Raw genomic sequence first — 12,027 nt, forward strand, 5'->3', positions numbered from 1 at the left:
AGTCATTTACTACCGTAGGACTACTAACAGTCATTTCCTACAGTAGTACTACTAACAGTCATTTACTACAGTAGTAATACTAACAGTCATTTACTACAGTAGTACTACTAATTGTCATTTACTACAGTAGTACTACTTAACAGTCATTTACTACAGTAGTACTACTGACTGTCATTTGCTACAGTGGTACTACTAACTGTCATTTACTACAGTAGTACTACTGATGGTCATTTACTACAGTAGTACTACTAATTGTCATTTACTACAGTGGCAATACTAACAGTCATTTACTACAGTAGTACTACTAATTGTCATTTACTACAGTAGGACTACTAACAGTCATTTACTACAGTAGTACTACTAAGTGTCATTTACTACAGTAGTACTACTAACAGTCATTTACTACAGTAGTACTACTAATTGTCATTTCCTACAGTAGTACTACTAACAGTCATTTACTACAGTAGTATTACTTAACAGTCATTTACTACAATACTACTACTAACTGTCATTTGCTACAGTAGTACTACTAACTGTCATTTACTACAGTAGTACTACTAATGGTCATTTACTACAGTAGTACTACTAACGGTCTATTACTACAGTAGTACTACTAACAGTCATTTACCACAGTAGTACTACTAATTGTTATTTACTACATTAGTACGACTTAACAGTCATTTACTACAGTAGTAATACAAACGGTCATTTACTAAAGTAGTACTACTAACAGTCATTTACTACAGTAGTACTACTTAACAGTCATTTACTACAGTAGTACGACTTAACAGTCATTCACGACAGTAGTACTACTAACTGTCATTTACTATAGTAGTACTACTAACAGTAATTTACTACCGTAGGACTACTAACAGTCATTTCCTTCAGTAGTACTACTAACAGTCATTTGCTACAGTAGTAATACTAACAATCATTTAATACAGAAGTACTACTTAACAGTCATTTACTACAGTAGTAATACTAACAGTCATTTACTACAGTAGTACTACTTAACAGTCATTTACTACAGTAGTACGACTTAACAGTCATTTACTACAGTAGTCCTACTAACTGTCATTTACTACAGTAGTAATACTAACAGTCATTTACTACAGAAGTACTACTTAACAGTCATTTACGACAGTAGTACTACTTAACAGTCATTTACTACAGTAGTATGACTTAACAGTCATTTACTACCGTAGGACTACTAACAGTCATTTCCTACAGTAGTACTACTAACAGTCATTTACTACAGTAGTAATACTAACAGTCATTTACTACAGTAGTACTACTAATTGTCATTTACTACAGTAGTACTACTTAACAGTCATTTACTACAGTAGTACTACTGACTGTCATTTGCTACAGTAGTACTAGTAACTGTCATTTACTACAGTAGTACCACTAATGGTCATTTACTACAGTAGTACTACTAATTGTCATTTACTACAGTGGCAATACTAACAGTCATTTACTACAGTAGTACTACTAATTGTCATTTACTACAGTAGTACTACTAACAGTCATTTACTACAGTAGTACTACTAAGTGTCATTTACTACAGTAGTACTACTAACAGTCATTTACTACAGTAGTACTACTAATTGTCATTTCCTACAGTAGTACTACTAACAGTCATTTACTACAGTAGTATTACTTAACAGTCATTTACTACAATAGTACTACTAACTGTCATTTACTACAGTAGTACCACTAACGGTTATTCACGACAGTAGAACTACGTAAAAGTCATTTCCTACAGTAGTACTACTAACTGTCAATAACTATAGTAGTACCACTAACAGTAATTTACTACAGTAGGACTACTAACAGTTTTTTCCCACAGTAGTACCACTAATTGTCATTTCCTACAGTAGTACTACTAACAGTCATTTACTACAGTAGTATTACTTAACAGTCATTTACTACAATAGTACTACTAACTGTCATTTGCTACAGTAGTACTACTAACTGTCATTTACTACAGTAGTACTACTAATGGTCATTTACTACAGTAGTACTACTAACGGTCTATTACTACAGTAGTACTACTAACAGTCATTTACCACAGTAGTACTACTAATTGTTATTTACTACATTAGTACGACTTAACAGTCATTTACTACAGTAGTAATACAAACGGTCATTTACTAAAGTAGTACTACTAACAGTCATTTACTACAGTAGTACTACTTAACAGTCATTTACTACAGTAGTACGACTTAACAGTCATTCACGACAGTAGTACTACTAACTGTCATTTACTATAGTAGTACTACTAACAGTAATTTACTACCGTAGGACTACTAACAGTCATTTCCTTCAGTAGTACTACTAACAGTCATTTACTACAGTAGTAATACTAACAATCATTTAATACAGAAGTACTACTTAACAGTCATTTACTACAGTAGTAATACTAACAGTCATTTACTACAGTAGTACTACTTAACAGTCATTTACTACAGTAGTACGACTTAACAGTCATTTACTACAGTAGTACAACTAACTGTCATTTACTACAGTAGTAATACTAACAGTCATTTACTACAGAAGTACTACTTAATAGTCATTTACGACAGTAGTACTACTAACTGTCATTTACTACAGAAGTACTACTTAACAGTAATTTACTACAGTAGTACTACTTACAGTCATTTACTACAGTAGTACTACTAACTGTCATTTACTACAGTAGTAATACTAACAGTCATTTCCTACCGTAGTACTACTAACAGTCGTTTACTACAGTAGTACTACTTAACAGTCATTTACTACAGTAGTACTACTGACTGTCATTTGCTACAGTAGTACTACTAACTGTCATTTACTACAGTAGTACTACTAATGGTCATTTACTACAGTAGTACTACTAATTGTCATTTACTACAGTGGTAATACTAACAGTCATTTACTACAGTAGTACTACTAATTGTCATTTACTACAGTAGTACTACTAACAGTCATTTACTACAGTAGTACTACTAAGTGTCATTTACTACAGTAGTACTACTAACAGTCATTTACTACAGTAGTACTACTAATTGTCATTTACTACAGTAGTAATACTAACAGTCATTTACTACAGTTGTACTACTTAACAGTCATTTACTACAGTAGTACGACTTAACAGTCATTTACTACCGTAGGACTACTAACAGTCATTTCCTACAGTGGTACTACTAACAGTCATTTTCTACAGTAGTAATACTAACAGTCATTTACTACAGTAGTACTACTAACAATCATTTACTACAGTAGTACTACTAACTGTCATTTACTACAGCAGTACTACTAAAAGTCATTTACTACAGAAGTACTACTAACAGTCATTTACTACAGCAGTACTGCTAACAGTCATTTACGATGGTAGTACTACATAACAGTCATTTACTATAGTAGTAGTACTAACTGTCATTTGCTACGGTAGCAATACAGTCATTTACTACAGTAGTACTACTTAACAGTCATTTACTACAGTAGTACTACTTAACAGTCATTGACTACAGTAGTACTACTAACACTCATTTACTACAGCAGTACTGCTAACAGTCATTTACGACAGTAGTACTACTTAACAGTCATTTACTATAGTAGTACTACTAACTGTCATTTGCTACAGTAGTACTACTAACGGTCATTTACTACAGTAGTACTACTAACAGTCATTTACTACAGTAGAACTACTTAACAGTCATTTACTACAGTAGTACTACTAACAGTCATTTACTACAGTAGTAATACTAACTGTCATTTACTACAGTAGTACTACTTAACAGTCATTTACTACAGTAGTACTACTAACGGTTATTTACTACAGTAGTAATACTAACAATCATTTAATACAGAAGTACTACTTAACAGTCATTTACTACAGTAGTACTACTAACAGTCATTTACCACAGTAGAACTACTTAAAAGTCATTGCCTACAGTAGAACTACGAATTGTCATTTACTTAAGGAGTAATACCAAGTCATTTACAACATTAGTACTACTTAACAGTCATTTACTACAGTAGTACTACTAACTGTCATTTACTACAGTAGTAATACTAACGGTCATTTACTACAGTAGTACCACTAACGGTTATTCACAACAGTAGAACTACTTAAAAGTCATTTCCTACAGTAGAACTACTAACTGTCATTAACTATAGTAGTACTACTAACAGTAATTTACTACAGTAGGACTACTAACAGTCATTTCCCACAGTAGTAATACTAACGGTCATTTACTACAGTAGTACTACTAACAGTCATTTACTACAGTAGAACTACTTAACAGTCATTTACTACAGTAGAACTACTTAACAGTCATTTACTACAGTAGTACTACTAACAGTCATTTACTACAGTAGTAATACTAACTGTCATTTACTACAGTAGTACTACTTAACAGTCATTTACTACAGTAGTACTACTAACGGTTATTTACTACAGTAGTAATACTAACAATCATTTAATACAGAAGTACTACTTAACAGTCATTTACTACAGTAGTACTACTAACGGTTATTTACTACAGTAGTACTATTTTACAGTCATATGCTACAGTAGTACTACTAACTGTCCTTTACTATAGTAGTACTACTAACAGTAATTTACTACAGTAGTACTACTAAAAGTTGTTTACTACAGTAGTAATACTAATAGTCATTTACTACAGTAGAACTACTTAACAGTCATTTACTACAGTAGTACTACGAACAGTCATTTACCACAGTAGTACTACTAATTTTCATTTACTACAGTAGTACTACTAACGGTTATTTACTACAGTAGTACTACTTTACTGTCATTTACTACAGTAGTATAATTAGCAGTCATTTACTACATTATTACCACTAACTGTCATTTACTACAGTAGTAATACTAACGGTCATTTACTACAGTAGTACTACTAACAGTTATTTACTACTTTAGAACTACTTAACAGTCATTTACTACCGTACGACTACTAACAGTCATTTCCTACAGTAGTACTACTAACAGTCATTTACTACAGTAGTACTACTAACTGTCATTTACTACAGTAGTACTACTAACTGTCATTTACTACAGAAGTACTACTTAACAGTGATTTACTACAGTAGTAATACTAACAGTCATTTACTACAGAAGTACTACTTAACAGTCAATTACTACAGTAGTACTACTTAAGAGTCATTGACTACAGTAGTACTACTTAACAGTCATTTACTACAGTAGTACTACTAACTGTCATTTACTACAGTAGTACGACTTAACAGTCATTTACTACTGTAGTACTACTTAACAGTCATTTACTACAGTAGTACTACTAACGGTTATTTACTACAGTAGTAATACTAACAATCATTTAATACAGAAGTACTACTTAAATGTCATTTACTACAGTAGTACTACTAACTGTCATTTACTATAGTAGTACTACTAACAGTAATTTACTACAGTAGGACTACTAACGGTCATCTCCCACAGTAGTAATACTAACGGTCATTTACTACAGTAGTACTACTAACAGTCATTTACCACAGTAGAACTACTTAAAAGTAAATTCCTACAGTAGTACTACTAACAGTCATTTACTACAGTAGTACTACTAATTGTCATTTACTACAGTAGTAATACTAACAGTCATTTACTACAGTAGTACTACTTAACAGTCATTTACGACAGTAGTACTACTTAACAGTCATTTACTACAGTAGTATGACTTAACAGTCATTTACTACCGTAGGACTACTAACAGTCATTTCCTACAGTAGTACTACTAACAGTCATTTACTGCAGTAGTAATACTAACAGTCATTTACTACAGTAGTACTACTAATTGTCATTTACTACAGTAGTACTACTTAACAGTCATTTACTACAGTAGTACTACTGACTGTCATTTGCTACAGTAGTACTACTAACTGTCATTTACTACAGTAGTACTACTAATGGTCATTTACTACAGTAGTACTACTAATTGTCATTTACTACAGTGGCAATACTAACAGTCATTTACTACAGTAGTACTACTAATTGTCATTTACTACAGTAGTACTACTAACAGTCATTTATTACAGTAGTACTACTAAGTGTCATTTACTACAGTAGTACTACTAACAGTCATTTACTACAGTAGTACTACTAATTGTCATTTCCTACAGTAGTACTACTAACAGTCATTTACTACAGTAGTATTACTTAACAGTCATTTACTACAATAGTACTACTAACTGTCATTTGCTACAGTAGTACTACTAACTGTCATTTACTACAGTAGTACTACTAATGGTCATTTACTACAGTAGTACTACTAACGGTCTATTACTACAGTAGTACTACTAACAGTCATTTACCACAGTAGTACTACTAATTGTTATTTACTACATTAGTACGACTTAACAGTCATTTACTACAGTAGTAATACAAACGGTCATTTACTAAAGTAGTACTACTAACAGTCATTTACTACAGTAGTACTACTTAACAGTCATTTACTACAGTAGTACGACTTAACAGTCATTCACGACAGTAGTACTACTAACTGTCATTTACTATAGTAGTACTACTAACAGTAATTTACTACCGTAGGACTACTAACAGTCATTTCCTTCAGTAGTACTACTAACAGTCATTTACTACAGTAGTAATACTAACAATCATTTAATACAGAAGTACTACTTAACAGTCATTTACTACAGTAGTAATACTAACTGTCATTTACTACAGTAGTACTACTTAACAGTCATTTCCTACAGTAGTACGACTTAACAGTCATTTACTACAGTAGTACTACTAACTGTCATTTACTACAGTAGTAATACTAACAGTCATTTACTACAGAATTACTACTTAATAGTCATTTACGACAGTAGTACTACTAACTGTCATTTACCACAGAAGTACTACTTAACAGTCATTTACTACAGTAGTACTACTTACAGTCATTTACTACAGTAGTACTACTAACTGTCATTTACTACAGTAGTAATACTAACAGTCATTTCCTACTGTAGTACTACTAACAGTCGTTTACTACAGTAGTACTACTTAACAGTCATTTACTACAGTAGTACTACTGACTGTCATTTGCTACAGTAGTACTACTAACTGTCATTTACTACAGTAGTACTACTAATGGTCATTTACTACAGTAGTACTACTAATTGTCATTTACTACAGTGGTAATACTAACAGTCATTTACTACAGTAGTACTACTAATTGTCATTTACTACAGTAGTACTACTAACAGTCATTTACTACAGTAGTACTACTAAGTGTCATTTACTACAGTAGTACTACTAACAGTCATTTACTACAGTAGTACTACTAATTGTCATTTACTACAGTAGTAATACTAACAGTCATTTACTACAGTTGTACTACTTAACAGTCATTTACTACAGTAGTACGACTTAACAGTCATTTACTACCGTAGGACTACTAACAGTCATTTCCTACAGTAATACTACTAACAGTCATTTTCTACAGTAGTAATACTAACAGTCATTTACTACAGTAGTACTACTAACAGTCATTTACTACAGTAGTACTACTAACTGTCATTTACTACAGAAGTACTACTTAACAGTCATTTACTAACGTAGGACTACTAACAGTCATTTCCTACAGTAGTACTACTAACTGTCATTTACTACAGCAGTACTACTAAAAGTCATTTACTACAGAAGTACTACTAACAGTCATTTACTACAGCAGTACTGCTAACAGTCATTTACGATGGTAGTACTACATAACAGTCATTTACTATAATAGTACTACTAACTGTCATTTGCTACAGTAGTAATACAGTCATTTACTACAGTAGTACTACTTAACAGTCATTTACTACAGTAGTACTACTTAACAGTCATTGACTACAGTAGTACTACTAACACTCATTTACTACAGCAGTACTGCTAACAGTCATTTACGACAGTAGTACTACTTAACAGTCATTTACTATAGTAGTACTACTAACTGTCATTTGCTACAGTAGTACTACTAACGGTCATTTACTACAGTAGTACTACTAACAGTCATTTACTACAGTAGAACTACTTAACAGTCATTTAATACAGTAGTACTACTAACAGTCATTTACTACAGTAGTAATACTAACTGTCATTTACTACAGTAGTACTACTTAACAGTCATTTACTACAGTAGTACTACTAACGGTTATTTACTACAGTAGTAATACTAACAATCATTTAATACAGAAGTACTACTTAACAGTCATTTACTACAGTAGTACTACTAACAGTCATTTACCACAGTAGAACTACTTAAAAGTCATTGCCTACAGTAGAACTACGAATTGTCATTTGCTTAAGTAGTAATACCAAGTCATTTACAACATTAGTACTACTTAACAGTCATTTACTACAGTAGTACTACTAACTGTCATTTACTACAGTAGTAATACTAACGGTCATTTACTACAGTAGTACCACTAACGGTTATTCACAACAGTAGAACTACTTAAAAGTCATTTCCTACAGTAGAACTACTAACTGTCATTAACTATAGTAGTACTACTAACAGTAATTTACTACAGTAGGACTACTAACAGTCATTTCCCACAGTAGTAATACTAACGGTCATTTACTACAGTAGAACTACTAACAGTCATTTACTACAGTAGTACTACTAACAGTCATTTACTACAGTAGAACTACATAACAGTCATTTACTACAGTAGTACTACTAACAGTCATTTACTACAGTAGTAATACTAACTGTCATTTACTACAGTAGTACTACTTAACAGTCATTTACTACAGTAGTACTACTAACGGTTATTTACTACAGTAGTAATACTAACAATCATTTAATACAGAGGTACTACTTAACAGTCATTTACTACAGTAGTACTACTAACTGTCATTTACTATAGTAGTACTACTAACAGTAATTTACTACAGTAGGACTACTAACGGTCATTTCCCACAGTAGTAACACTAACGGTCATTTACTACAGTAGTACTACTAACAGTCATTTACCACAGTAGTACTACTAATTGTTATTTACTACATTAGTACGACTTAACAGTCATTTACTACAGTAGTAATACAAACGGTCATTTACTACAGTAGTACTACTTAACAGTCATTTACTACAGTAGTACGACTTAACAGTCATTTACTACCGTAGGACTACTAACAGTCATTTCCTACAGTAGTACTACTAACGGTTATTCACGACAGTAGAACTACGTAAAAGTCATTTCCTACAGTAGTACTACTAACTGTCATTAACTATAGTAGTACTACTAACAGTAATTTACTACAGTAGGACTACTAACAGTCATTTCCCACAGTAGTAATACTAACGGTCATTTACTACAGTAGCACTACTAACAGTCATTTACCAAAGTAGAATTACTTAAAAGTCATTTGCTACAGTAGTACTACTAACAGTCATTTCCTACAGTAGTACTACTAATTGTCATTTTCTACAGTAGTAATACTAACAGTCATTTACTACAGTAGTACTACTTAACAGTCATTTACTACAGTAGTACGACTTGACAGTCATTTACTACAGTAGTACTACTAACTGTCATTTACTACAGTAGTACTACTAACGGTTATTTACAACAGTAGTACTATTTTACAGTCATATCCTACAGTAGTACTACTAACTGTCCTTTACTATAGTAGTACTACTAACAGTAATTTACTACAGTAGTACTACTAAAAGTTGTTTACTACAGTAGTAATACTAATAGTCATTTACTACAGCAGAACTACTTAACAGTCATTTACTGCAGTAGTACTACTAACAGTCATTTACCACAGTAGTACTACTAATTTTCATTGACTACAGTAGTACTACTAACGGTTATTTACTACAATAGTACTACTTTACAGTCATTTACTACAGTAGTATAATTAGCAGTCATTTACTACATTATTACTACTAACTGTCATTTACTACAGTAGTAATACTAACGGTCATTTACTACAGTAGTACTACTAACAGTTATTTACTACTTTAGAACTACTTAACAGTCATTTACTACCGTAGGACTACTAACAGTCATTTCCTACAGTAGTACTACTAACAGTCATTTACTACAGTAGTACTACTAACTGTCATTTACTACAGCAGTTATACTAACAGTCATTTACTACAGAAGTACTACTTAACAGTGATTTACTACAGTAGTAATACTAACAGTCATTTACTACAGAAGTACTACTTAACAGTTATTTACGACAGTAGTACTACTAACTGTCATTTACTACAGAAGTACTACTTAACAGTCATTTACTACAGTAGTACTACTGACAGTCATTTACTACAGCAGTACTGCTAACAGTCATTTACTACAGTAGTAATACTAACAGTCATTTCCTACAGTAGTACTACTAACAGTCATTTACTACAGTAGTATTACTTAACAGTCATTTACTACAGTAGTACTACTAACTGTCATTTGCTACAGTAGTACTACTAACTGTCATTTACTACAGTATTACTACTAATGGTCATTTACTACAGTAGTACTACTAACGGTCATTTACTACAGTAGTACTACTAACAGTCATTTACCACAGTAGTACTACTAATTGTTATTTACTACATTAGTACGACTTAACAGTCATTTACTACAGTAGTAATACAAACGGTCATTTACTAAAGTAGTACTACTAACAGTCATTTACTACAGTAGTACTACTTAACAGTCATTTACTACAGTAGTACGACTTAACAGTCATTTACTACAGTAGTACTACTAATTGTTATTTACTACATTAGTACTACTAACTGTCATTTACTACAGTAGTAATACTAACAGTCATTTACTACAGAATTACTACTTAATAGTCATTTACGACAGTAGTACTACTAACTGTCATTTACCACAGAAGTACTACTTAACAGTCATTTACTACAGTAGTACTACTTACAGTCATTTACTACAGTAGTACTACTAACTGTCATTTACTACAGTAGTAATACTAACAGTCATTTCCTACTGTAGTACTACTAACAGTCGTTTACTACAGTAGTACTACTTAACAGTCATTTACTACAGTAGTACTACTGACTGTCATTTGCTACAGTAGTACTACTAACTGTCATTTACTACAGTAGTACTACTAATGGTCATTTACTACAGTAGTACTACTAATTGTCATTTACTACAGTGGTAATACTAACAGTCATTTACTACAGTAGTACTACTAATTGTCATTTACTACAGTAGTACTACTAACAGTCATTTACTACAGTAGTACTACTAAGTGTCATTTACTACAGTAGTACTACTAACAGTCATTTACTACAGTAGTACTACTAATTGTCATTTACTACAGTAGTAATACTAACAGTCATTTACTACAGTTGTACTACTTAACAGTCATTTACTACAGTAGTACGACTTAACAGTCATTTACTACCGTAGGACTACTAACAGTCATTTCCTACAGTAATACTACTAACAGTCATTTTCTACAGTAGTAATACTAACAGTCATTTACTACAGTAGTACTACTAACAGTCATTTACTACAGTAGTACTACTAACTGTCATTTACTACAGAAGTACTACTTAACAGTCATTTACTAACGTAGGACTACTAACAGTCATTTACGACAGTAGTACTACTAACTGTCATTTACTACAGCAGTACTACTAAAAGTCATTTACTACAGAAGTACTACTAACACTCATTTACTACAGCAGTACTGCTAACAGTCATTTACGATGGTAGTACTACATAACAGTCATTTACTATAATAGTACTACTAACTGTCATTTGCTACAGTAGTAATACAGTCATTTACTACAGTAGTACTACTTAACAGTCATTTACTACAGTAGTACTACTTAACAGTCATTGACTACAGTAGTACTACTAACACTCATTTACTACAGCAGTACTGCTAACAGTCATTTACGACAGTAGTACTACTTAACAGTCATTTACTATAGTAGTACTACTAACTGTCATTTGCTACAGTAGTACTACTAACGGTCATTTACTACAGTAGTACTACTAACAGTCATTTACTACAGTAGAACTACTTAACAGTC

Source organism: Telmatherina bonti (assembly GCF_933228915.1).
Source record: "Telmatherina bonti genome assembly, chromosome: 10".
In the NCBI taxonomy this organism is placed as follows: domain Eukaryota; kingdom Metazoa; phylum Chordata; class Actinopteri; order Atheriniformes; family Telmatherinidae; genus Telmatherina; species Telmatherina bonti.